The 26340-nt window shown below is 49.2% G+C and overlaps 1 long non-coding RNA gene across 1 annotated transcript; it reads left to right on the top strand.

Annotated features, from left to right (window-relative positions):
* Nucleotides 1–488: 488 nt before the first annotated feature.
* LOC119531573 lies at nucleotides 489–25286 on the top strand. Its single transcript, XR_005216342.1, has 2 exons — nucleotides 489–547; nucleotides 22524–25286. It is a non-coding gene; the product is annotated as an uncharacterized LOC119531573 (long non-coding RNA).
* The last annotated feature ends 1054 nt before the right edge of the window (nucleotides 25287–26340 follow it).

Here is a 26340-nt window from a genome sequence, read left to right as displayed (position 1 = left end):
CATTTTGGAGAAAGCCATTTTGAAACCAGAACTCAGGAGCAAAGGACCAGCAGACGCTAGCCACGTGCCTTCCCAGCGGACAGAGGTGTTCCAGATGCCTTCTGTGATGGTTGGGTTCATGTGTCAACTTGGCTAGGTGGCCGAGCTGTCTGGTCAAGAGGGCACTGGCCTGACTATTGCTGTGAGGATATTTGAGGCTGGTTAATAAACCAGCGGGCTGGTTTGTCGGATCATCAGTCAATTGACTGCAGCTGACTGATGACTCACCAAGGGGCATGCTTCCACAGTGAGAGAATGCAATTGGCTGGATTTGGTCCGGGTGATCAGTTGGAGACTTATAAGCCAGACGGTTAGAGAACCTTCACTTCTTCTTCGGCTGCTCAGTGAAGCATTTCCTGGGGAGCTCATAGAAGTTGCCGGTTCGTTTCCTGAGGAGTTCATCAAAGTTGTCGGTTCGTTTCCCGAGGAGTTCGTCGGACATCTTCCTTGGAGTTGACAGCTTGTTGACGGCTCTGCAGAATTTGGACTCGTGCGTGCCCGCAGTTGCGTGAGTCACTTTTACAATTTGATAATCAGAGACATCTCTCATTGATTCTGTTTCCAAGGAGAACCCTAACTAATACATACCTGAAGCCAGGTTCCCAACAGCTCAACTAGCTTTAGTTGCTTTCTATGCTTACCTGGGCCCTGCTCTACTATTCTCACACTATTCCTTTTCTATAAAGGGCAGGTTATTTTCTGTGATTTCGATTACCTTTTTTTTTTTTTTAACCTGTGTTGGAATGAAACAAAAGAAAAAAATAAGATACATAAACACTTAAGAAAAAAAAAAAAAAGAACAAAAAAAAAACAAAGAATCTCAGCTGTTTCTTTTTTTCAGAAGGCTGTAAAATGCTTTTTCCAAAAAACAACTCTTCCCTTATTTTTAGTATTTCTGTAATTTATTTTCATTTTTAAATCAATCAAAATAACAATCCTTAAGTCTTTCAAATCCCAGAATTGAATTAGAGGAATTCCAGTTTCAGCTCAGACCTGTGAAGAACTATCCCTACAGAAGAAAAAATTGTACAAACTGAAAACCAATGACTTTTTGTTTTCGGAAGTGCAAACTGCTAACCCAGAATCTGGAGAGAGACAAATCCAGAGAGATGCAGCAGTCAGAGCAGAAGCTGCTGGATGTCATCAGCGGTAGGACCACTCACTAATCTAAAAATCTTAACAAATTGCTGGAGGCTGAGTGCAGAAATGAGAAACTCCTGAGACTGCAAATCATAAAGGGCCCCCACATCTCCCTGGGCTTTCTTTCCAGCAACTCCAACAAGTTCTCATGGTGAGAATCCAAGCAAGATCCCCAAGTGGCCCTGGTCAGAAGAGGGGAAGTAAAGGCTTTTATCAGTAAGGATTCTGCAACCTTCCGGACTCTGCTCCCTACCAAAGGACTTTGCCAGAGGGCAGTCATGAAATCTTATCCCAGTTGGAGGAAGGAAATTCCACCTCACTGCAGCCCGCTGAAACCTTCCTGTCTCACCCATCAGGGGTTTAAAAAACACCAAAAAATAAAAAATAAAAACAGAGTCAACAGGGGACAGGACTGCAAAGAAATTGATTGGGAATGCTGCAGCCATGAAAGGGAATAAGGGACATAGTGAATAAAAGGCTACACTCTTTGATGAGGGACAGAAACGATGAACGTGTTGCTGTGAACTGGAAGAAAGGTGATCCTTGTTTTAAAGTGGCAGAGAATTTGGCAAAATTGAGTCCTGGTGTCAGATGGAAGGAAGAATTTGAAAGCGACAACCTGGACTACTTAGCTGAGGAGATCTCCAGACTACTGTGGAGGACGTACCCTGGCTTCTCCTTGCAGCTTATAGTAAAATGCGAGCAGAAAGAGATAAACTTAGAACTGAACTCTTGGGTTCAAAGAAACCAGAAGCTGATGGCTTGGAAAATTATGAGCTTCCAGGGGGTGGAATCCCAGAAGCTACAGCCCAGTGTGAGGATATAACCAAACACAGAACCCCGCCACCATTTCAGTACAAGCCAAGATTGAAAAAGGAGTTAAGCAGAAAGGATTTGTGGAAAGTCCTATTGTCTAATGGCTTTGACCCCTGTGTGCTTCACGCAAAGCCAACAGAATTTTTGCAAGATCTTTATAGACAGAGCCATTGCCGGTCTGGACTGGAGAAGACTGACAAGGAAAAAATTAAAGGAAAAATCTCTTCAAAGACAGAGCCATGGAGGTTGAGGTCTGGAGTCAAGAGGTCTCGGGCTGGGAGAGCGGAGCAGCCCACATGCATGGAAAGGGTGAGTTTGCCCTGGAGATTGAGGGCAGGCCTTCCACCTCAATGCTCGGAAAATGTCCTGCCACCCCAAGCCCCAAAGAGGGTGGAGCACATTCCCAGGGAATTGGGGAGAGCCTGGCTGCCACCACACTGTTCTGAAGGGGTTGAGCGTGTGCCCCGGAGATGGAAGGGAATCCGGGAGCTGCCCCGATGTTTGAGGAGGGTGGGGCCAAGAAGGCGGTCTCCCCAATGTGTAGATATGTTGGAGCACTCACCTAAGCATTTGGAAAGGAAAGGGCTGCCGAAAAGGCCCTTAAGAAGGATTAGGCTCCCGCTCTCTCAAGCCCCAAAGATGCAACATCGTTCTGTTAATAACTCTCAGACTTTGAAATCTAATGGAGTTTGTCCTGCGGGTTTTAGGAACTGTTTTGCTCCTGTTAGCTCTGTTTTCCTTACTGTTTCTCCTTATGGCAATGGAAATGTTTATTCTATGAATATCCCTCCTTTGTATGTTGGAAGCATATAACTTCTTCTAACTCCACAGATCCAAAGCTAGAGGGGAATTGTGCCTTAGGACTGACCATGCCTAAATTGATTTTGATGGGATTTTGTACTTGACTATTGTTACTGAGATGATGCAAGTTTCTGTGATGTTGTTGTGGGATGGATGTATTTTGTATTCGGAAAGATAATGTTATTTTGGGGTCCAGGGAGTGGAATGTGCCGGTTTGAATGTATTGTGTCCCCCAAATGCCATTGTCTTTGTGGTTTTGTGGGGCAGACGTTTTGGTGATGGTTGGATTTGCTTGGAATGTGCCCCACCCAGCTGTGGGAGATGATTCTGATGAGATGTTCCCATGGAGGCATGGCCCCGCCCATTTGGGGTGGGCCTTGATCGGTGGAGCTATATAAATGAGCTGACTCAAAGAGAGGGAACGGAATGCAGCTGTGAGTGATGTTTTGAAGCGGAGCAAGCTTTCTGGAGAGGAACGTCCTGGGAGAAAGCCGTTTTGAGGCCAGAGCTTTGGAGCAGACGCCAGCTGCCTTCCTAGCTAGCAGAGGTTTTCCGGACACCATTGGCCATCCTCCGGTGAAGGTACCTGATTGCTGAGGTGTTACCTTGGACGCTTTGTGGCCTTACGACTGTAACTGTGAAGTGAAATAAACTCCCGTTTTATAAAAGCCTATCCGTCTCTGGTGTTTTGCATTCTGCAGCATTAGCAAACTAGGACACTTTCGGCCATTCTTCAGTGAAGGTGTCCTCTTGTTGATGTCTTGATTTGGACACTTCTACGGCCTTAGAACTGTAAATTTGTAACCTAATAAATCCCCTTTTTAAAAGCCAACCCATTTCTGGTATTTTGCATAAGGGCAGCTCTAGCAAACCAGAACAGGTGCCCGTGGGTCAGGCCTCAGTGACAGATGTCCCTGGTCCGTTGCTCACTCCAAGTCTCCAAGCCTGATCATTGTTCTGCCCTGGCTCCCTGTGTGTCCTGAGCGAGTCTCACCATCCTCGTGGGGAAAACAGGGGCAGCTCCTCAAGTGGCTGGTCTGGGGATTCAGGGAGGTGGGAGAGCAGGCTTCGTCACCATACAGGGACAGGCACACTCAGGTACCATTACCGAGGCTCTGAGAGTGCATGGCTGTCACCAAGGAAGGGAAACCAGGCCAGGCCAGATCTGAGAAGGCTCAGCAAGCCAAGCGCTTCTCTGGGGCTCTCCCTGGCCTCTCCTGGACTTGCCCTCTGGAGCACTCTTTCCAAGGAAAGCAGCTTTAACATTTAATAAAGTACAACAGGATCTTTTCAACTCTAGTAGTTCCTTCCAACCACAAATTTCAGTTCTTGGGGAAGTCAGATTCATGGTTCTTTGTTTGCTTTTTAAGCTGATTAAATTCATCATTTAAAATTTTTTGCTTAAACTATGGCTAGTTGAGCACACCGTGAGTGCTACAATTACTGAGCACTCACCATACGCTGCAGAGCACTAACAAGTGCGTTGTGGTGTTCTTTAACCCTCACAACAATGCCTAACTTATGGGTGTAGTGGTTTGAAGCTGTATGTACCCTAAAAAAACATGTTCTTAAAGTTAATCCTGTGGGTGGGAACCCATTGTAACTAGGACTTTTTGATGAAGCTACTTCAGTTACGGTGTGATCCACCTCAGTCACGATGGATCTTGATCTTATTACAGGAGTCCTTTATGAGAGAATGAAATTCAGATAGAGAAAGCAAACCACTCAGGGAGCAGCCAGAAGCTGAACATCAACAGAACCAGGAAGAGAAGGAGAGGCCAGGAGAGGCTGCCACAAGCATTGCCATGTGACAGAGGAGCCCAGGACCAAGGATCACCAGCAGACAGCCCCAGAAGGCGCAGTCTTCGGGAAGAAAGCATCGCCTTGATGATGACTTGATTTGGACGACTCCTATTCTCCCAACTGTGAGCCAATAAATTCCCATTGCTTAAGCTGACCCATTGCATGGTAACTGCTGGAGTAGCCAAGTAAACTAAAACAGTAGATGAGGAACATTGAGACACATAAGATTAAATAATTTGTTTTAGGTGACAGAGCTAATCAGGTGTGGCGCTAAGATTCAAAGTCAGGACTGCACAACTCTAACGTACATCCCCGAATGACTGAGGTCTCCTGCCTCCCTAGTGCTTCCTCGGAACATCCCCTCCTTAGACATGCTGCTTTCCATATTTTACACCAATACAAATATTTCAGAGCACCGGAAGCAAACATCGAGCCAAAGAAAGAGGAGATAATGATTACAGTGGCATCTAGCTTGAAGGGTGAGAGACTGAACATACAAATGGACAAAGGCCACGCAGTACATAAACTCAGGAAACCAAACCACTATCACAGTGACCAGTCCAGGAAGCTAACCCACATTCCCTGTAACAATCGGCCCCAGATAGCCAGGACATGATCAATACTGACAGCTTCCCTAATCTTTGTCCTCACCTCCATCTCACGACCAACCAGAGAAAGCCACATCTGCTCCCCTAACTGATCACATACGATGCCCCACTTCTAGTTAGCCCACCTCCAGCTTCCCCAGGCCAACAGCCTCCAAGCAGGGCACACCTGAAGTCTCCCCTTTTCCCACTATAAAGCTTTCCCACTCCTCAGCCTCTCTTTGAGTCTGCCGAAAGCGAGTGATGGTGGCTGACTCCCTTGTTACAGCAAGCTCTGAAGAAAGAGCTTTGCTTGTTCTCCTTTGGGTGGTCTTCATTTATTCCCTTAAGGGAAACCACCTCAGACAGTCCGGTTTGACCCATTGTCCCAGCTTAATGACTCATAGCTCTCCCTTTCACAAACGTGGCCAGACGTGGACAGCAAACTACATGGTCACTCGAGGCGTAAAGCTTGTGCAATGATAGGCATACATAAAATACATAAGAAAAGGAATTGCAGGTAACAGTCTTACACAGCCATTTAGAGTTTAGAGTGTTGAGTCCTTGTTACCAAAACCCTTGGCAGATTTTATCTCATGCTTTAAAACTGTTACAAACTCAGCCTTGAAATCTACTCTGGATAGTGAATTCAACTATTTCTCTATAGCTCAAATGCCCAGTAACTTAGTATGCGACGCAATACCTACAAATTCAGGTTCTCTGGAGAGTGGAGACTCATTCCAGAATTACCTCTTAAAACCTTGTCATTTCCTGTTCAAAACTAGTACAAGTCTCTCTGTGTGGTCTTGCTTTGCTTTGTTTTTAACTTATGTTCTGATTATGTTTTACCTATTTCTTTCTAATTTACCCCATGAATATAGCTCAATAAAGGAGACAATTATTTAAATCATATTCTAATTGTACAGCTTATTTTAAGACTGTGTTTACACTAGACTGGTTAATGTTTATGTTTAATGGAGTGAACAGAGTTCGCAATTCATGGAACTGTTTCCAGTGAGTCTTGTAAATGACGGCTAGTCAATAATGAAAGCTGAGCATAAAGTATAATTTCTTAAGTCTTACCTATTTAAATGCCGCATTTGGGGGAATAATAATTAAGGCATATTGGCTCACCAGGGTGATGCAGATTCCTCCCTGTGTTCAAAGCCATAATTGTCATGGGAAGCCCTGCTGCCTGTTTCTGGCAAACCACCCTTTGGGACCCCAAGTTGAACAAGCACAGTGCCAAGAAAATTGCTGGCAAGGGATCAGGGAGGAAATAAGGAATCTTCTGGGAGCAAACCCCACAAAGCAAACTGCTGCAGCCCCCGGAGGTCAGAATTCTCTCCAGGGACCTATCTGTCTGTTCCCGGAGACCCGGAAGCCAACCCATGCCCACCCATTCCTGGCAATCAGGCCCGGACACCTGGCTTTGGCAGGGCTCTCCTTGGATAAGTTGCCATGCACGGCCCTTCGCTGGAATGCTGGCTGGTCTTGGTTGGGGAAATTGCAGACAGACATCATTTTTTGGTGAGCGAGTTCCAACTTAAATCGATCTTAAAGAAGGAATTTTTTTTTAACTTTTTATTTTGAATTTTTCAAACTTACAGGAAAGTTAAAAAAAAAAATAATACAAACCCCATTCAGAGAACCCCAACACCCCCCAATACCCAGATCCACCCGTTTTAACATTTTGCCACATTTGCAGAATCATCCTTTCTATCTATCCATTTGTCTGTCTATCTATTTACTAATCCATTTTCTTAGCACTTGAGGGTGGCAAGAAGGAGGGTTTTCTAAATCTGCCTTTCATATAATGAAATTACCCACATTTCATATTCTTTTCTCAGAGTCCCAGAACAGGAACACTGGTTTCCTGTAAAATTGGGACTTCTGACCCCTTCGTTATTGAAGCATATCCCAGGTTAGGTCTACTGATCATCTCCTTTTAATTTTAGCTAGTTTCACTCACTGGACAAAACGTAGCGGGCTTCAGCCCTTGGCCCTCCTGGCAAATACTTAACATCTGAATTAAAGCAGATGGGCCTTGCCAGAAGTGCTCTCCGTATTTTATATCCAAGGCTATTTTCCCCAGCATTTAATCACTAAAACATAAGTAGATAAAGACAACTCTGATAAATTGTGTTCCTGAACTAAATGCCATCAAGGAAATGTTTTATTTTCCCTTTTCTGCGGCAAGTGTTATAAAGTGTTCTATACCCTTTATGTCTCCGCTGTATTCAATTATTCCAGAAGAAAACATTATGGCTCAAAATGAAGATCCAGGGGCTATTAGTGTGCTCCAACAGCCACATCGGGGTGAGCCGGGGAGCAGTGAGGCAGAGAGGAGAACGGAGGCAAGGAAGCCAGTGCAGACGGAGGATCAGAGACGATAAAATTATACAGCCATCTTTGTTTACTGCCCTTTCGGGAGTGACGCCAAAAGGCCCATTTCAAGACAACTGACTGCAAAAAGGAATAATGGAGCTTATTGGACATTTCCAGAAGGCATGTGCAGATCACCTTTTTCCCAGCGAATCAGTCAACAATATTTATTAAGCACCCCCCTTATATAAAACATGCTGTGAGGTGCTGGGGGGATACAGGCAAGAAAGCAAGCACAGGGCTTTCTTAAGAAGATAAGCATTCTTCTCCCTGGTGAACTGGGTACTTATTTCACATAAAAGCATGGGCTGGGCACCAGGGGCTATCAGGAAAACTAAAATCTAGCCCCAGGCAAGTACTGGAGCCCTGCCCAGCTCATGTCCAGCCTGTGGCTTTGGCGGCCACGTTGGGACAGGGAGGTCAGTCTTGTGGCCCTGGCCACAGCCGGACTGGAAAAGAGCAAAAACCTGATCCCGGCTATAAAACGAGTCATTCTGCAGTCTGGCAGAAAGCAGTCGTTGTCTTCCTTGAGAAGCTGAAGCAGAAGGCACAGAGCAGATACAAGCAGTCAAACAGGAGCAGGACTCAAGGTGGCTGCAGAGGCCAAGTACAAATAGAAGAAACTGCAGAAAAAAAAAAGGGCGTGGAAATGGGCAAGCTCAAGTGCAGCCTGCATGGTCAGGACCCTGAGAAACCAAACAGCAACCTGGGAGCTGAGGTCACTGAGGCAGTTTACTTGGCTCTTCTGCAAAGTGGGGCTCCAGGCAGACCACTCGGAGAGCCCGATGAGTGCTCCGGAGTCAGGGACCCCATGAACTGTGTACGACCCTCTTCTAGTTAGCCCACCTCCAGCCTTCCTGTACCAACACCTCCAATTAGAGAATGCCTGAAATCCTCCCTTTTTTCCACTCTAAAGCTTTCCCACTCCTCTGCCTGACTTTGAGTCTCCTCCAAGCACAAGTGACAGTGGCTGACTCCCTTGTTACAGCAAGCTTGTTCTCTTTTGGGTGGTCCGAGGGCTCTAAAGGCAAGAGGCTGCAGTCCAGGCCAATGGAGCTGAGGCAGGGGGCAGAGGGAGCTGCTGCTTTAGGAAGTAGCTGGTCTCCCCTCCACCAGTAAGGGTGGACCCAAAGGTGGGAGCGTATCCCGGGGATGTTTTAAAAGGAGACTGTAGCATGAAGAGGTCCAGGTGGCTGCAGATGCTGGGCCTGAGGAGCAGGCGAAAGCTGCCAGCTGGAGGCTAACAGGCCCTCGTCATGGGGCCACAGTAAGAGGGGCCAGGGTAGGGGTGTCTCCAAAGGACCTACAAACACATCTGCACAATAAAGCTGGAGTGTCATGAAATGCAGAAATGCCAAAGGTCTCAGCCACTGCCAAGGGCTGAATTGTGTCTCCCCAAGAAGACACGTCCAAGTGCTAAACCCCCAGTCCCGTGAACGTGATTCTATTTGGAAATCGGATCATTGAAAGTGCTATTAGTTAAGATGAGGCCAAACTGGACTGGGGGGAGAGGAGGCTAAGATAATCACCAAGGGCCGGGTACAAGTCTCCTTGAAGGGGACTGTGCCGATGCCAACAGAAACAACTCTGTCACCCCCAAGGTCAGGCCCTGGGGCACACACATCCTTTAGCTGGAGGCTTGACACCTTCTGGGGCATCCATGAGCCAACCATGGACTTCATTATAAAATGTAAGAGGGAAGTTTCCAGAAGTCACTCATACATTCGATATGGTTAAAGAGGAAGATGAATTTAGAAGGTAAAAGTTGTGCAGAAAAAAGGGACTTTTCTGAAGAAGGAACAATGTCTTACCTGGCAAATATGAAGTCTATTCCAGGACCCCAAGTTATCTAGATTCTGCTAAACAGTCTGTAAGGTTCACTTATTGGGTGATCTAAAGAGTTCATGGTTATTAACATATCTTGCATAGGTTCGATGTTTTACAACAGGCAAAATGTTTTTATGTTTTTATCCTTAAAATGGCCGAAAGAGTTGGGTTCATTCTTCCCCCTCTTTAGAAATTAGAAACCGAGGCTGGTGCTTAATAAATAAGAGCAAGTCATGGCCACTGGCTCCAGCTCAGCGCTCCTTCCTAGTGTGCAGAACTTCTCCCGGAGGGGAGGCTAGTGAGCACTCAAACTGTGGGGCACTCAGGGCCAACCACAGCAAAAACCATTATTTATTGTGATGCAGTAACCATTGGAAGAAGGTGTGATGTAATTAATCAGGGGGCAATGCGGTCGTAGTTGATTCGTCTGGGGGGGGGGTGGCGGCCGGTTGCTAAATCCTAGGCTCCCAGGCTTGCTCTGAGGGTACCGGCGGCGGGGGCTCTTTCCCGGAGGCGAGGGCGAGGCGGGGGACTTGGCCAGGTCCCCGGCGGGGGGCGTGCAAGGTGTGGAGGGCGGCGAAAAGGAACAGGCAGGACACGGTTCTTTTAGGGTAATAGAAGAAAACTAAGAGAGAGAGCTTTATTAGGCGAGAGCACAAGCTTATATTGGGCGATTAGAGGGCGGGGTAGCTGTAGAGGTCGAAGGCTTAGATTGGTTCGGAGAGGGCGCGGAGGTTGATAGACAAGGGGCGGGAGTTGTTCTGGTAACTGCGCATGCGCACTGACGGTGGGGGAGTTGCTCTGGCAATGGGGAGTGTCAGGGGCAAGATAAGGGGGTGGGGAAAAGGCGGTTCCCTCCAGCAAGCCTCCCCTAACGGTGGTATTTTGGGTGAGGAAATGGGGCCTGCCTCCGGCTCCACTTTCCCAGGCCTGGGGGGCTGTGGAGGGCGCTGTCACCCGTGCCCACCACCCTCCCCAGGGGCGGATCCGGTCCCCTGGCCCAGGCCCACCAAGTTGAAGCACGTAATCAGTGTCCCGCATTTCCCCCTTCTTTTCAAATTGAAGGAAGAAGCTTACCGGAGAGGTCCGCTAAGGGATGAGGGAAGGGGGAGGCCGGGGAGGGGAAAAGGGGTTGACGGTGGCTCAGCGAGGCTGGAGCTCGGCGTTGGTGTGGCGCCCGGGCGCTCGACAGGGGCCTTGCTGCTTGCGGGATGGACGAGGGTGGCGACGCTGAGGAGGGTCAGCTTTTTCAGTGGAGGCAAGTTGTTGATACTGGACTTGCACAAATGATGAGAGGACAGCATTGGTATTGGCCTGGCTTTTAGCAAGTTGGCGAAGTCTGCGGATAACCCAGGGTCCTAGGGTGAGAGCTAGAATAATTATTAGTAGGGGGCCTATGAGGGGGAGGAGGTAAGGGAGGAGGGAGGTAAAGATGTGGGACCAATAGTTGGCAGCTTCACGGTCCCTTTTGCGCTGTTCTAGTCCTTCTCGGACTTTCTTTAGGCTGTCTTCGGCGAGACCTGTGGAATTGGCATAAACACAGCATTCTTCTCCTAGGGCGGCGCAAAGGCCTCCTTCTTTGAGGAGAAGAAGATCGAGACCTCGACGGTTTTGGAGCACGACCTCAGAGAGGGAGTTAACAGAATTTTTAAGATGGGAAATAGCGTTTTGTAGGTGAGTAATATCTTCGTCCACGGCTGCCCTGAGGTGAGTTAGGGCAGAGTTTTGTCGGGCTAGCACGGCAATTCCAGTGCCAGTGCCTACAAGACCTAGGAGGGTGGCGATCGTGAGGACGGTGATGGGCTCTCGCTTTTGCAGAGGGGCAGGAGCTGCAGTTTTTTCCAGGCGGAGGAAGAAGTCTTCCTTGCTGTGGTACAGGACCCTAGGGATAAGGACAATTAGGAGGCAAGTTTCTTTAGTTATATTGATGGTTTGCACGTTAAGGCAGGGGGTAAGTCCTGTAGAGGAGCAGAGCCATTGGGAGGAGTTGTGAGGAATAAGAAATTTGGCAGGGCTGCTGGGAGATGAGTAGTTGGCACAAGCTGTGAGGTTGGGAGAGTTACTTGAGCGAGGGCAGATGCACTTTCCTGTAAAGGAGACTGAATGAAAGGTTAGGGGGACGGCAGAGGTATTCCAATTGCATTTCGAGGGGCTGTCCTCTGTGTTTTCTGAAAAGGAGAGGTTGGAGGCAACTGGCTCATACAGGGGGAAGGAGGTGGAGAGGCAAAGCCAACAAGAGGAGGTAAGATTGGGGTTGGAGGAATTCACTGAGGTGAAGGCCGCTTGGATAAGGCCGAGGAGGGGAGAGGAGTAACGAGAGGGGGGTAGGAAAGGTTGGGGTGGTGGGGTTGGCGATGCGTTGTTTGCAGCTGAGGTGCGGCTGGTTGGAGCTGAGGTGCGGCTGGAGGGCTGTGGAAAAAGGGGGTTCACTCGGACTGGGGTCCAGGCCCAGGTGTACTGTTGTCATCTGGTGCACCAGGTTGCGAAGACGACGGCGTTCTCGTCTCGTTAGATGCGTGGTTGCTGGTGGCGGGCCGGATTGCCCTTCCTGGGATCCAGATTGGTTGTGCTGCATCATCTGGGAAAACACAAGCAAACCCGCGCCCCTGGGCGAGGAGTGGGGAGGGACCCTTCCAGGCATTATTCTCTGGGTCCTTCCAGTAAACCATCGGGGCCTGGGTGGGCCTATACGAGGGCCCCCAATGTTTATGTAGGGGCGAAAGCCCTTCCTTATTGAATGTGAGTAGATTAAGGTGAATAAGGGCTGCTATGATAAGGTCCTCTGGAGTTGCCTGGGGGAGCATTGCCCTTTCTTTTTCAATTTGTGTTTTTAAGCGGCGATGGACTGCTTCCACAATGGCTTGCCCCTGTGGATTATAGGGGATGCCGAAATGATGGGTGATGTTATATAACTGAAGAAAGGCCGCAAAGGAGGCACTGCGATAGGCAGGCCCATTGTCCGTTTTTAGGTCCCAGGGGACTCCCATGAAGAGAATTTTTTGTCTTAGGGCCTTGATACAGTGTTTGGCCGTTTCCCCGGCGAGGGGGACTGCATAACACATGGCCGAGAAGGTGTTAATTATTACATGCACATATTTGAGGCGTCTAAAGGACGGAACGTGAGTTACGTCCATTTGCCATCTAGAATTGGGTTTTAGGCCTCGTGGGTTGACTCCCTGAGGTTGCAGGGGGCCAAGCGGCGCAAAGGGCATACAAGTTGCGCAATTGCGGACACGATGTTTACAGGTGTCTAGGGGGAGGCCACATAAATGATGTAACGACGTAGCCGAAAAGTGAAACCTGGAATGCAATAACTTGGCCTGGTTAACAGCATCCCCCGGAGGGGCCGCTGTGTGGGTCAGCATAGCTTGGGTATTTTGAGCTGAGACCGCTTGGTCTACTATACTGTTGCCATTAGCCAAGGGCCCCGGAAGGCCTGAGTGACTACGAATGTGGCTAACGAACCAAGGATCCTGTCTATGCTCTAAGATGCTTCTGAGGTCAGAAAGTGCTTTATTAATGGCCGAGTTCCCGGGGAAAAAGGTGGAAAACGCGAGGACTCGGCAGACCTGATACGTGTAGAGGCTATCTGTGAAAAGGTTTACTGGGTGGTTGCAGTGGGCTTTTATTGCATATGATACCGCCAGAATTTCCCCCACTTGGACTGAATGAAGGTTAACATAACTGAATAGGCGGGGTTCCGGGTGGTCTTGGGAATAAGAGAGGAAGGCGAAACGGGTTTTGGAGGCGTCAGTGAAGACGGTAGTGGCACCCGGGATGGGTACAGAGGAAGGGAAAGGATGGAAGGGGCTGCGGAAGGGAAGCTTGGCGAGCCCCTGTAACAGTCGATGGCTAGGATAGTGCTACTAATTTATGCGTGGGAAGGGGCCACTGCTCCACCCATATAGGTTCCTCAGTATCCCACTGCAGAGGAACGGGCGCTGGAGGTGTTAAACGAGCAGTGGCGCACATTATTGGGGGGGCTGCGCGGTAAGCACTGCCCCAAAAGCGGCAAGGATATCACGGCCCCATAAAATTTGGTCTATGGTGTGCAGAAATAACGGGCGGAAGGTGCCTGAGTGGCCCTCTTCATCTTCCCACTTAATGGGTCTCATGGCCTGAAGAGAAGTAGAGGTACCGGTGGCTCCCACTACCGAGGGACCATCGAGAACCATGCACATGGTGGCATACTGAGCGGGCATGCAAGAGACTTCTGCCCCTGAATCGAGCGTGCCCGTGTACCATTGCCCCTCTATTCTTAACTTACGAATAGGCTTTTCTGGAGTGATAGGGACTGTCCAGAGAAGCGTTTTACTGCCGGTGAAATGATTAATTTTATTAGAACCGGCCGGCACGCTGCCTCTTAGGGGCGGGGCTGAGGCTTGCCCCGCTTGGAGTTTAAAGCGTGTTCAGTGCCCTGGCGCTGATTGCCGTCAAGGCACCCTGGATAGTAGAGATTTTTTAAGCTATCCTGGCTAAGATCTCTGAGCTTGCTCTTGCAATCGCGCGCCCAGTGATAGCCACGCTGGCAGCATGGGCAGGGAGTGGGAGGAGGGCGCCCATTGCGCTGCATGTAAGGCGGGCGTTTGACCTTCGCATTGGGGCACTCCCGGGCAAAATGACCGCTCTGCCCGCACTTAAAGCAACCGGTGGTGGCGGCTAAGGCGGCAGTGACAGCGCCAGAGACAGCCTGGGCTAAGGACGCGGCAGCTGGGTCAAAGGCGCTGCAGGCGAGAACCCAATCATTAAGTGTTTTTTCCCGCAAGGGGAGAATGGCTTGCTTACAGGGGGGATTAGCCCCTTTTAGAATAAGTTCCCGGGTGAGAGCTAGCTGGGCTTGGGGGTTGGTAACTTTTCTAGCACAGGCTTCTTCAACCCTGGAAACGAAAGTGGCGAAAGGTTCGTTTGGCTCCTGGAGGAGCCTGGTAAAGTTGTCAGGTCGACGGGCAGAGCAGTTGGCAAACGCGCGTAAGGCGATGCCTCTGAGGACAGTCCAGAAGGCAGCAGGGGCATTAATATAAGCAGACGCATTTAGAAACGCTCCAGTGCCCAAATAGGCTTCGGGGGGATGATAGACTCCAATGGCTGCGTCTTGCTCACTTTGCTTAGCTGCTTCTGCCTGGAAGTGAGCACGCCAGTCAACAAACTGACCGGGGTTAAAAATTGAACGGGCAAGCGAGGCCCAGTCTTGGGGGAGGCAATAGTTCATGGCGAGATCCTGCAGTATTTGGGAAGCATATGGGCTACCTAACCCATCCTCCTTGACGGCCTTGCGAAGCTGCTTGATAGTATCTGAGTCAATGGGATACCAGTCGTACGGTTTCTGTGGGGTGGGGATAGGGTTAAGAGGAAAGCAGCGAAAAGCACGAGAGAAAGGAGGACGTGCTTGCAGAGGGCTTGGCGCGGGAGTGGGGGTAGGGGGAGCGTTGCCCCAAGGGTTGCCTTGAGGTGTAGAAGGCAGCCAGGGGTTGTTAGTCGGCAGGGTGGGAGGAGTGGCGGCAGCTGCCGGCAGCGGCTCCGAGGGGGAGCCTGTCGAAGGGGGAGGTGAAAGTGGGAGGCCCCAAGCGTCGCAAGATGGCGGCGTGGTAGGCGTGGCCAAGACACAAGATGGCGGACCAGCCCCGCCCTGTGGAAGGGCGGGGTCCAAGGCACAAGATGGCAGACCAGCCCCGCCCTGTGGAAGGGCGGGGTCCAAGGCACAAGATGGCGGACTAGCTCCGCCCTGTGAAAGGGCGGGGTCTAAGGCATAAGATGGCGGACTAACTCCGCCCTGCGGAAGGGCGGGGTAAAGCGCATGCGGCTTCTGACCCAGCTTAAGGCTGACGTCATCGCCGGAGCATTTCCTCCCTTCGATAGAAGAAGAAGGAGGAAGTTCGCCATCTTGGCATGGCGCAGTGTTATTTTGTTTTTTGGGAGTCACGTCGAGCGCGTTGTTAAGCTGCTCGACCAGGGACTCCGTGTCCGAATCATGAGTTGAATTATTATCGCTATCTGAATCTGTTGTTTGGGTTGATAGGGCCTTCTTAGCTTTAATGGGGCCTCGATCAGGGGGGAAGGAGCCTTGAAGGCAGGAGCGGATGGTTATTAAGGTGGGGAGCAAACCGGGAGGGAAGCGCTTGCCCTCATGTTCCATGGCGTTGGTGACCCGATCAATAAGGTGATCATAAGTAACAGGGTCCCAAAGATGGCAAGTGGTGAGCCATGGGTTAAAAGGCAGCAGGAGGTCCCAGTATACTTGCAACTGCCGGACAGACACTTTACAGCGGTGTGTGTCTAGGAGACCCGCCAAAGCACGAACCTGGGGTGCTTGTCGTGCTGATAGACGATTACCCATAGCGAAGAAAGAAAAGAGGAAAAAAGAAAAGAAAAAAAAAGAGGTTAATTAGTGAGTGAAGAAAATGAGATAAATCGTGGCCGCAAGGCCGAAGGAGACGGCGAGAGCAGAAAGCAGGACCCTGTGGCAGCGTGAGCAATCTGGGGGGGCGGTTGCAAAGAGGCAGAGGGCGCCAAACAAGGAGACAAAGGCACAAAGGACTACAGCAAAGTAATGGAGGGGAAGAGGGAGAACGTTAGGAGGAATGGGGGTCATAGAAGAAAAGGACGAGAGGCAGACGGAAGAATGGGTAGTGGGGAAGGGAGGAGCGGCTCCGGAGCGGCGAGGGAGAGGCGGCCCCTGACGCGGAGCGGCGAGGGAGAAGCGGCTCCGGGAGCGGCGAGGGAGAGGCGGCCCTTACCTTGCAGGCGAGGAAAAGGAGAGCTGGAGAGGCGTCTGGGCGAGCGAATGGCTTCACGGGACCGCTGCGTGGAGAGGACGTCGAATTGCAGGTGCCCCACGTTGGGCGCCAGGCAAGAGGCTGGGATTGAAAAATGGAGAGCGTCCTGGGGAATCTCTTCTAGGAGGTCAGCAGAAGGCACAGGGAAATGACCAGAGAAAACAACAACTTCTTCATGCCACTGCAGCCCCTATATGCAGAGGCCAAGTTTACAGGCAAGCAAGCCAGAGGACTGCCACCAAGATGAGCTTCCCAAATACAGTGGGACTGACACACATGTAATGATAAAAACTGCAGTGGCAGCCAGGAATTCTACAATATCCCCCAAGCTTCCCTTCCCCTAGTGTATACATACTTTCTCCAGAGATTCAATCAAACACTAATCTAGGTGCTACAACAAAGGGATTTTGCCAGTGTAATTAAGATTCCAATCAGATGACCTTAAAATAAGGAGATTAACCTTGGTGGGCCTGACCTAATCAGGAGAGCCCTTAGGAGGGACTGTGCTTTTCTTGGCCAAAGAGATTTGAAGGATGGGAGGGATTCACTGCAAGAGGGATTCTCTGTGCCTGGCTTTGAAGATGGAAGGGGCCACATGGCAAGAACGCAAGCAAACTTTAATTGCTAAGTGGCCCCCGACCGACAGTTAGCAAGAAAATGGGGATCTCCTTCCTACAGCCACAAAGAACTGAATCTGACCACAAGCTGAAGGGGTTTGGAGGCAGATTCTTGCCTAGAGCCTCCAGAAAAAGGCATGCAGCCTGGCTGACTCCCTGATCACAGCCTGTGGGACCCCCGAGCAGAGAGCCCAGCCATGGCATGCCCAGACTTCCAACCTGCAGAAGTCTGAGCTAATAAACGGGTGTCATTTCAAGCTGCTGAGTTTATAGTAATTGGTTACACAGCAATAGAAAACATCCAATTAATCCCCACAACCCTAAGAGGTGGATACTCGTATCATCCCATTTTACAGATGAGGACATCAGGACACAGAGCATAAAGACAGTTCTCACGCATTTCTTCTAACGTTGAGTCACCACTGAAAATCCAAGTGGCCGCTGGCCTCCCTCCCTCTGGGTCCTATTTGCTTTCCCAACCTTTCATCCTACTCATGGCAACTCAGCAGGGCTCCTCCTCCAGTGAAGTGTCTTACTGGCCCCCAAAATGGTGCTGGGTAGGAGAACAGGTGGCCCAAGTCACGTGGAGAGCAAAAGGCATCAAGTTCAAAGTCAAAGGTTTGAACAAACTCATCAGAGCACAAGAAAAGGCTCCTCAGGGTTCCGAGGCAGCAATAAATGGACTGGTGCTCTGCGGAGCTGCAGCACCCCCAGTCCCACCTCCACTGTCTCCCCAAACCTCCATCCTCACTTGCACCTCTGCCCCAAGATCAGGCGCCCTGATCTGCAGCAGCAGCCAAGGCTTCCTGGCCCTGAGCTCAGAGACACGGGCTTTACCCTGCAAAGCACCAGATACTAATCAGCTCTGCTCATCAGAATTTCAAAGGTGAGCAATAGCTATCGGTTCAAGCAGGGCCAAGGGCTGACATTAAGCAAATTTCAAGGGTTATTTGAAGTTAATTGAGTTTAATCATATAATGATTTTATAATTAGTCATAGTGTTCTTGTTTCTATACAAGTGGACCCAAGCTCTAAAGAAAATGACGATCAGTCAGGGTAGGAGTTCTATTGGCAGTGGGAGCAGGCCAGGGAGAAAGAAGAAGGCGTTCCCGAACCCCCAGAAATGCACTGAACCCCAAACCACACAAGCTGTGAGCTGGGCTGCCAGCTGGGGACAAGTGCTCCCTGCTGCCTCGGCTGGTGGTTTCTGCATTTTCTTCATGCCTCCTTGGGGGTAGTTCCCATCTGGGTTGAGATGGAGCTCTGTCGCCAGGGGATCAGCACAGGCAATCTGACTGCCTCAATTAAATCCCTTTGGGTCTTTCAGGTGGGTGCAGTGCAGGTCCCTGGTCCTCTTGCCCCACCAGAACTCAGCGTCCTAAGTTTTGTTTCTGATGCCACACCACTTACACCTGTGTAAGGGAGTCACCAATGCTTGGTAAGACAGAAAGCCCAACTCCTGGCAGGAACGGGGAAAAGCAAGACCAACAGATATGACAGCATCCAACAGGTTCTCTGTGATTCCCAAAAGCAGTTGGGCAACTTTTTCTCTTAATTTCGTGACCACAAAATGGGAGAGTAGATGGAGAAGGAAGGACTCCAGCACCTGGGGCCATCCACCATGCACACTGACAGTGGGCGTAAGGAAAGTGCAGTGCAGAAACCTGGATGGATTAGCACAGAAGTGCCAACACCTGAGATGCCGTGGACAGCTGGGGTGGGGTGGGGGCTCCCCAAGGGAAGTCTGGGATTCCAGTCGGTGCAGAGTATGTGAGGGTTATATCAGAGACACACTGATGCTTTACTTTCCCTCTCAAACCTTTTCCTCAGTGCAAAGTCCAATGAACCATATGAACAGGATTCCAGGGAAATGATTAAATGAGTCAAAATTGTAGCTACGGGGGTGTGGATCCCAATCTCATAATTTAAATTATTTGGTGATGGAAACACTTTGAAAAGCAAGTCAGGGCTTGCGCTATTTCCTGGAGCTCTAGACGCTCTCCCAAAGCCAGTCTCCCCCAAACGGTGACAATCAAGTTGAGGTTGCAGAGTCTGAGGCCAGCGCTGGTGGTGGCCTGTGTGACCCCTGTCCTCACTTACAGAAGCTTGTCCCTAATGAATGCAGATCCCCCAACCCAGGCTTCCCTGGGACAGCTCAGGGCAGCTCCCCCGCTAGTGGTACTGTTGGTGTGGGGGCTGCACTTTGCTGCCCCTTGCTGGGCACTCTCCTCCCCACTGTTGCCGCCGGAAGTGCAAACTGCTGGTGGTACGTTGCAGATGTGGATGGTGCTGCAGGTACACATCTGCAGAACAGGGTGTGGGATACTACATGCCGTCTCTCCTCCTCTTACACACACAAATACTATACAGGTTCTCAAGAGCCCAACATAGAACACTGAGACGAGGAAATCTCTATTTGGCTTCCAGACTCCAGCCGGCAATTCGTTCGCTCGGTCTATATGTAGTAAGGGTCAGGCATAAAGATGACTAGGACATGGCTCTGTCCTCGAGGGCCATGAAATAGAAGAAGTGACAGGGTGAGGGCGAAGGTAGAGGGAGGCGCCGAACGGCCCCTGAGCATAGAGAAGGAGCTCCCTGGCCTCGGGGAAGGGCTGGAAGGGGTTTCTAGAGGCAGCCACTTACTCGACAGAGAAATTCAGGTCAAAAGGCAGGAATTGAGCCCAGGATGGAGCCACAGCTGCTTGGAGAAGGGCAGCTGCAAAACACCCTCCTTGCTGTGCGGACTCCCCCTTCTCAACCCTCTTTACTCACAAGCCAAGGGGTCTCGTGCACTAAACTTCCAGAAGCTCCCATTTCCTTGTCCACCGGAGGGGAAGGATAATCTCTCTCCTGCAAGGGGAACTGTCAGGAGTCAGTGAGAGAGCAGGAGGAGCTGGTAGACCCCTTCCCCGTGAGAGGGTCTTCTACCCACCATCTCCCACTCCCACCCCCTTCCACTGAACATGTTGCTCCACTTCTCAGCAGACAATGTTGCCCTTGTTGCCTCCTCAAATCTCTGGGCTGCTGTTGGTTTCCTTTCAGCCCTGGTTTCCTTTCAGCCCTTCTTGTCTCCAATCACTTCACATAGACATACACACACACCTCTACACACTCACATGCACACATCCTTACACACATATACACCTACACACATGCACACACACCTACTGTGATAGCTTAAAGCTGTTATGTACCCCAGAAAAGGCCATGTGCTTTCAGTCCATTCCTCCAGGTGGGACTTTTGGTTAGGTTATTTCAATTGAGATGTGACCCAGCCCATTCAAGGTGGGTCTTAATCCTCTGACTAGAGTCCTTATGAGAGGATAAAATATACACAGATATCATATTAGAAAAAATCTAGGGAAATTGATAAGAACCATAAAGAAGAGTTGAACTAGCAATGCCATAGTCCAATAAAAGTACCTTCAATCACCTGGGAAAAAAAAAAAAAAAAAAACATACAGAAGTTAAAAGACGAAATTAAGAGAAGCTTATAGAGAAAAGCCCCGGAGAAGCTAGGAGAGGACCCACAGATGCTGAGAGAGGAAGCCACTGAAGCCAGAAGCTGAAAGCAATGAAACCCTGGAGCAACGGACCAGCAGACACCAGCCATGTGCCTTCCTGTGGGACAGAGGTGTCCCAGATGCCAGCAGACTGTCTTCAGAGTCCAGGTATCCTCCTGTTGCATTCCCACACCTTTACCAAACCAAAACCATTACACACACTCTCTCTTATACACACGGTCAAGCCCTCAGTCAATCCAATACTCCCTTCCTTCCAGGCAGGAGCCCGTCATGTCATCTTCAGTTCTCGGCTGCTCTGGCCATTGCTCAGTCCTCAAAGCAATTGTCCAAAGAATTTAGCTACAAGAAAAAACAATCAAAAGTCTTCCGGGAGCACTTCTCAAAAATATTGAATCCTGAGCCCCATCCGGGGCCATTCTGGTTCTTTCAGGTCTAGAGCCAGAAGCCTGAGATTTGAACAACTGATGTTTGAAGTGGGCAGCACAGCGATCACTCCCGGGGGTCACTGCCCAGTGGTCCTCTCTGCATCCCTTAAGGGACTTTTTCTTCACTCTCAGCTGCCAAGTTTGCAGCTATTCTTGACTACTTGAAGGTGCCAGAAGGTTGGTCTCTAACAAGCGGAGGTAGTTCCTGCTGTTCTTTAGAGAAGAAACCATTGTAAAGCACAGGTTGGGCATAATTGCCATTGTGCATGTGCACATTACAGATCATTAAAACATGTCATCCGAGTGGAACGGGCATCTGTTGATCACATTTTATTCTCTTGGTGACTGTCCCACCCAGGTATGTGGCATCCAAAGCCCACACCGTTCTCTACTAGAAGCTGCTCTCCAAGACCCTCCATTGACTTCCCTGCAGGCAACAACATGGGATTTCTTTCCAGACATTCTGCAATTCAAACACCCTTCCCACACCCAATGGTCCAAATAGTGGGGTTTGTATAATGCTAGTCAGCATTATTTTGGTCCCACTTTAGGATCACAGCTATACCCACAGTATCTGCCACTGCCCAGTTTGCATATTTTCAAGTACTAGTAACAGACAACTCTGACTCACACTGATTTTATAAATATGGAAATTTATTACTTCTTATAACAGGGCATCCAGATAGGGCAGGTTTCGAGTTGGTTGATTGGCTAGGTCAACCGTGTCTTTTGGGGTTTTTGCTCTGCCGTCCACAGTCTTAACGTCACCTTAACACTCATCCCCTGGAGGTACTAAGATGACTGCCAGCAGCCCTGGGACCACAGCCTTCCGTGGTCATATCCTATGAGAGAGAGAACCTCTCGCCCATCAGTGGACTCCAGTACTTTCCTGATTGAGCCAAGGTAGGTCCTACGTCCACACCCCAACCAGCTCTGCCACCAGTGACTGCCACCCACTGATTCCCCGGGAATCCTAGAGCTGTACCAGGGAGAGGTGGAAACCATCTCAAAATCAGAGCCCTTAGGAAGAAGGAAGGAGGAATGGATGCGAGAAAGGTGCCTCCAAGGGCCATTGCCGCTCCTAGATATCAGTGCTTCTCAGCACGAACCCTGGACTGGATCCTCTGCATGGATGTACAGTAAGAAAGCCAGAACTTACCATGTGGCCCCTCCTCTAGGAAGAATGTCTGCATGAGGGAGCATCGTAAGCTGACCCAGGGAAAACCAGCCTTCTCCGTCAGGGGACCTTTGCCAGTCATATGGATTTTCAGTATTTTTGTAAGTGTTTTGCTCTAAGCACCTGATTAAACATTAATAAAAGATCAAGGTGATGGTCCTAGGAACCTCCTGACAGAATCACTATTCATCTCTCTTCTTCCAGAACCCTCCAAATCCTCCAGTTGTCTCTTCCCACCTCCCTGCTGGCCCCATGGTTGTTTACGGGCTGAGAGACCAAACAAACAGCGTGCCTTTGGTTACTTAGAAGGTGGCATTTCCAAAGCCTTTGCTCGTAGGATGGTTGGCAGGATTTGGGGGGGTTGTGGCTTCCCCACAAAGCACTTATAGACGAGAAGAAACGGCTGGTCAAGGCAATGGGGTTTCTGCATATGAGGCCACCTTTCCTGTAGGTTAGTGTTATTGATTACCTACACCTCAGGACCTGACAGGTAATCAATAGACCCTCTGACCCAGATATGTGACTTGGCCTGTGGGGGCTTTAAAAACAAGAAGTGAACATGGCAACTCTGGTTCATACACAAGAATTACATTTTTTTTTTTCCTTTTGCAGGACTGCAAAGCTGTTTCTGCTCAAATTACCCCAGCCGTCTTAGGAACGCAGAAGCAGAGGGTTCTGTTCATTTTTCCCACTTGAGAGTTCTGCAACTAACCCCAAGCCATTAATAACAAGTGACAGGCCAAAGTTTGAGGAAATCTATTTATGCTCCCCAAAGAGCTAGGATCGATACTGCCATTCTGTGGTGCAGGCCACCTAACCTTTTCAGTAAGAGCTTTGGGAAAGGATGACTCTGAGATGGCGGCAGGAGAACAGAAAGCAGCTGAGCCCCTGCCAGGGAAAGAAGAGGAAACAGAGAAGCCATTGATGCTGCGACCTTCTGAAACAATGAGGATGGCCTGTGATAATGACCTTGACCCTTAGGTTGTAGATTTAGTGGAATGGGGAGTGGAGGTGGAAACAGTGAGTCTCAAAATCTCTGGTATCACCTCCTCCAGGAAGTCACCCCTTATACAACCCCACATCCTGCCCAGACCAGAAGCCCCTCCTCAGTATACCCATATTTCCCTGGGAATACCTGTAAAATTCTCTCTACATAAAATTCACGTTCATTGAAAACAGGGATCATGTCCAGTTCACATCCGAATCCCAACCCAAACAAGTACCTGGTGTAGTCTCAATAATGCCTACTGAAACGTATGAATGAATGAATGAATGAATGCATGAGAATATATCATCTAGTAGACCACAGAATATCAGGGTGCTAATATCCCAAGTATTTAATACATTTCCTAGAAATTTGCAAGGGAGAATCAGCCAGGAGCAGTAAATAGAACATGGACTTTGGCATCCAAGCAAACTCGGGTGCAAATCTTGGCTCCACTAGCAAAGTGACTTCAACAAGCTCTTTAACCTCTTGGTCCCTCAGTTTCATCATCTGAGAAATGGGAATAACATAAGGACTACCTTTTAGAGTTGCAACAAAAATTAAAGATAAGGTATACTCAGTGCCTGGCACATAATTGGCACTCGGTACACTGTCTTGTAGCTGTTATCAGTGTTAACCAACCCCCACCCCTCAAAGCTGAGGTATTATCAAGCCAGGACTGGATAACTTCACAAGGTATCCCAAGCTCATTCTAAGATATCAGACCACTGAGAAGGTAACCCTAACCACAACTTCCCTCTTCCCATCCTTCAAAGCATAATAAATTCAATAGGCCATCAGTGAAAATCCCCTCAAGGAATGTGAACTGATAAGCCAGGAAAGACAAGGACACTGCTTCTATGTAAGCAGAATTACAGAAAACATGAAGTTGCCCAAAATCCCAACACTATGAATCAGTCGGGATAAGCTAGCTTGTGCTGCAATAACAAGCAACTCCAAAATCTCAATGGATGAAAAAATCATAGTATATATTCTTGGCAAGACAGCAGGGGACTCTACTCAGAGATCCAGGCTTAGTGAACAATTATCATCTCAAACATTGCTGATCACCAGGGCCGGAGGGAAGAGAGCTCTAGAGAGTCTCGCGTTGGCAATTAAATGTCCAGTCTGTGGGTGACATGGTCCCTGCAGAAATCACTGACCTGAATCAATCATTTGGCACCACCCAACCACAAAGGGGTCAGGAAGTGCAACCCTGCCATGTGCCCAGAGTGGGAGGAAAGGGAAATATTGGTGAACTGCACTAGCGAGCCCTGCACACCACAAGAAAAGGAGATATCCAGCAAGCTCCATCTAAACCAGCTCTGGAGAGCGGTGCCCAAGATTACCAGAAGGCAAAGGAATCAAACCCCTAACAGCTGGATGGAAGGGGCCATGACAAAAGATAGCTTTGGTTTGCATTTAGCAAAGGGTGAGAGAGAGCTCAGAATTCCTCCCCAGCCCCTGCCCCTGCATCCTTCTCTTTAAAACACTAACTGTATTTGTACTGAGCATTCACATCATACCACAATACCCCCCATGTTCAGAAAAAGCAAGACTGAACCCCTCAGAAAATAAGGATTCCAGCATGGGGGTGAGAAAGTGCTTATCTGCCTTGTTTGGGAGTGAGTTTAAAAATGCGCAAAAAATGCAGAAATTCCTCTGGGCACATTTCTCTGCCAGGTATGGCTGAGAGTTGTTAACCACAGCAAATCCCACCGGCTCTGCCAGGCTTACAAGGGAACGCAGGAAAGGACCTGGGTTTCTGGGTCAAGATCATTAGGGAGTTTAATTAGCACCTTGGTTTCAGAATCTGTGTGTAATCCTGTCCCCTGAGGCCTACATAAAATAGTTGAGGGACCCCCATTCCTGGCCAAATGGGGAGTCCACTGCTCCCACGATCTCTTCCAGCTCTTGGAGCTTACATTCACATGGGCCCTGATTGAGCTGCTTCCTTTCTGACCGGTGTTCTTTGCCCCCACTTGCTAATGGGAAACACAAGCAAGGCACAAAAGGAAGGAACTGCTTGGCATGACCGTAACAGCAAGAGCGAGACTTGTGAGTCTTGAGAGGAGCCCGGAGAAGCCGGCTGGGGCCTGGCCTCAGAGGGTTTTGGGTTCCACAGCAGGAAGCTGGACTTCACCCAGCCCTTGGTGGAAAGCCAGGGGAGGGTTTTAAACAAGGAGAAGACATGGTCATATGTGCACTTTAGATGCATCACGGTGCAACTGTACCTCCAGAAGCTGGCAAAGGAGACAAAATGGAGAGAGAAAACCCACAGAAGGTCCTGCAGGGATCGTGGTGAAGTACCATGTCTCCTGACCTGGGGTCAGGAGGAGAGAGGGAGTGCTCGGGACCAATTTCTGAAATAAACTGAGAATGTAAAGTCAGCAGGACTTGATTACTGAAAAGTGGTAAGGGAGAGGCCAAGAGTTGAGAGCATGATTGGCATGAGTAGAGACACAAGGATGGGGGTGCACAGGATGTGCCTAGAAAATGGCAAGTCATCCAGGTTGACCAGAAGGTAGACTGTCCTAGAGAGAAGTGGTAGAAACAGCGAGAAAGGTGAGAGGCCTTGAGGGTTAGGGGGCAGAGTTGGTACTGAATCCTATAGGCAAGGATTAGTCCTGAAAGATTTCCAAGAAGGGACTGGCAAGATTGGGCAACTTATCAGTTTGTGTGTCTAGACTGGGCTAAACCCACATGGCAGAGCCTCATGGGCTAAAGCTCCTGGGGACACAGATGGCAACATTTGCGTAGGGGATGTGGTGATTTTAAAACATGTCCACAAAGTCTTCAACCCTTCTCCCTTCAAAAGGTGGAAACCAATTCCCCTCTCCTTGAGTGTGGGTTGGCTTCTAGAAAATAGAATATGAGGAAAGAAATGGTGTCTGACATCCAAGATTAAGTCTTAAAATGTTCGGAGCCTGAGTGTCTGCAAAGGACCTAACTGCCTTTGGAAATGGAAATTATGTGGCTCTGTCATTGTCATCACAACCATCATCGTCACCACTGTCGGTCTGGGTATTCAGAACATTTTTCCTTTTAAAGAATATATTCTCCAAAATGGCTTCGTATAAAACGATTTCCTTTAGGGGGTTTCCAATGTGTCACTTCAATCATCGTAATGTCCAAAGCACATCCAGTAACACTAAAAAATTTCCATCTTGATGTTTTGTTTTCTAAGATGGTTGTAATTACCCCTGAGTATTTGAGGAATTTGGTGCATGTGTGACTTTTTTCAGCAGTGAAATGAGCAAGATAAAGTCCCTTCCAGCAGCATCTTGCAGCACTTTAAAAGAGTATATGTTGACCAAGGAGCTAGCGTGCATGCAGCGGGCACACAGCCATCCCAGCAGAATTCCCAGCTGAGACACAATTTCAAGAACCACATTTCCTGACCAGTCAACACTCTGGAGCTGAGCAAAGAGAAAGGAACTCAGC

Source organism: Choloepus didactylus, chromosome 4 (genome assembly GCF_015220235.1).
Source record: "Choloepus didactylus isolate mChoDid1 chromosome 4, mChoDid1.pri, whole genome shotgun sequence".
NCBI lineage: Eukaryota > Metazoa > Chordata > Mammalia > Pilosa > Megalonychidae > Choloepus > Choloepus didactylus.
This window is presented reverse-complemented; position numbering and strand designations above follow the sequence as displayed.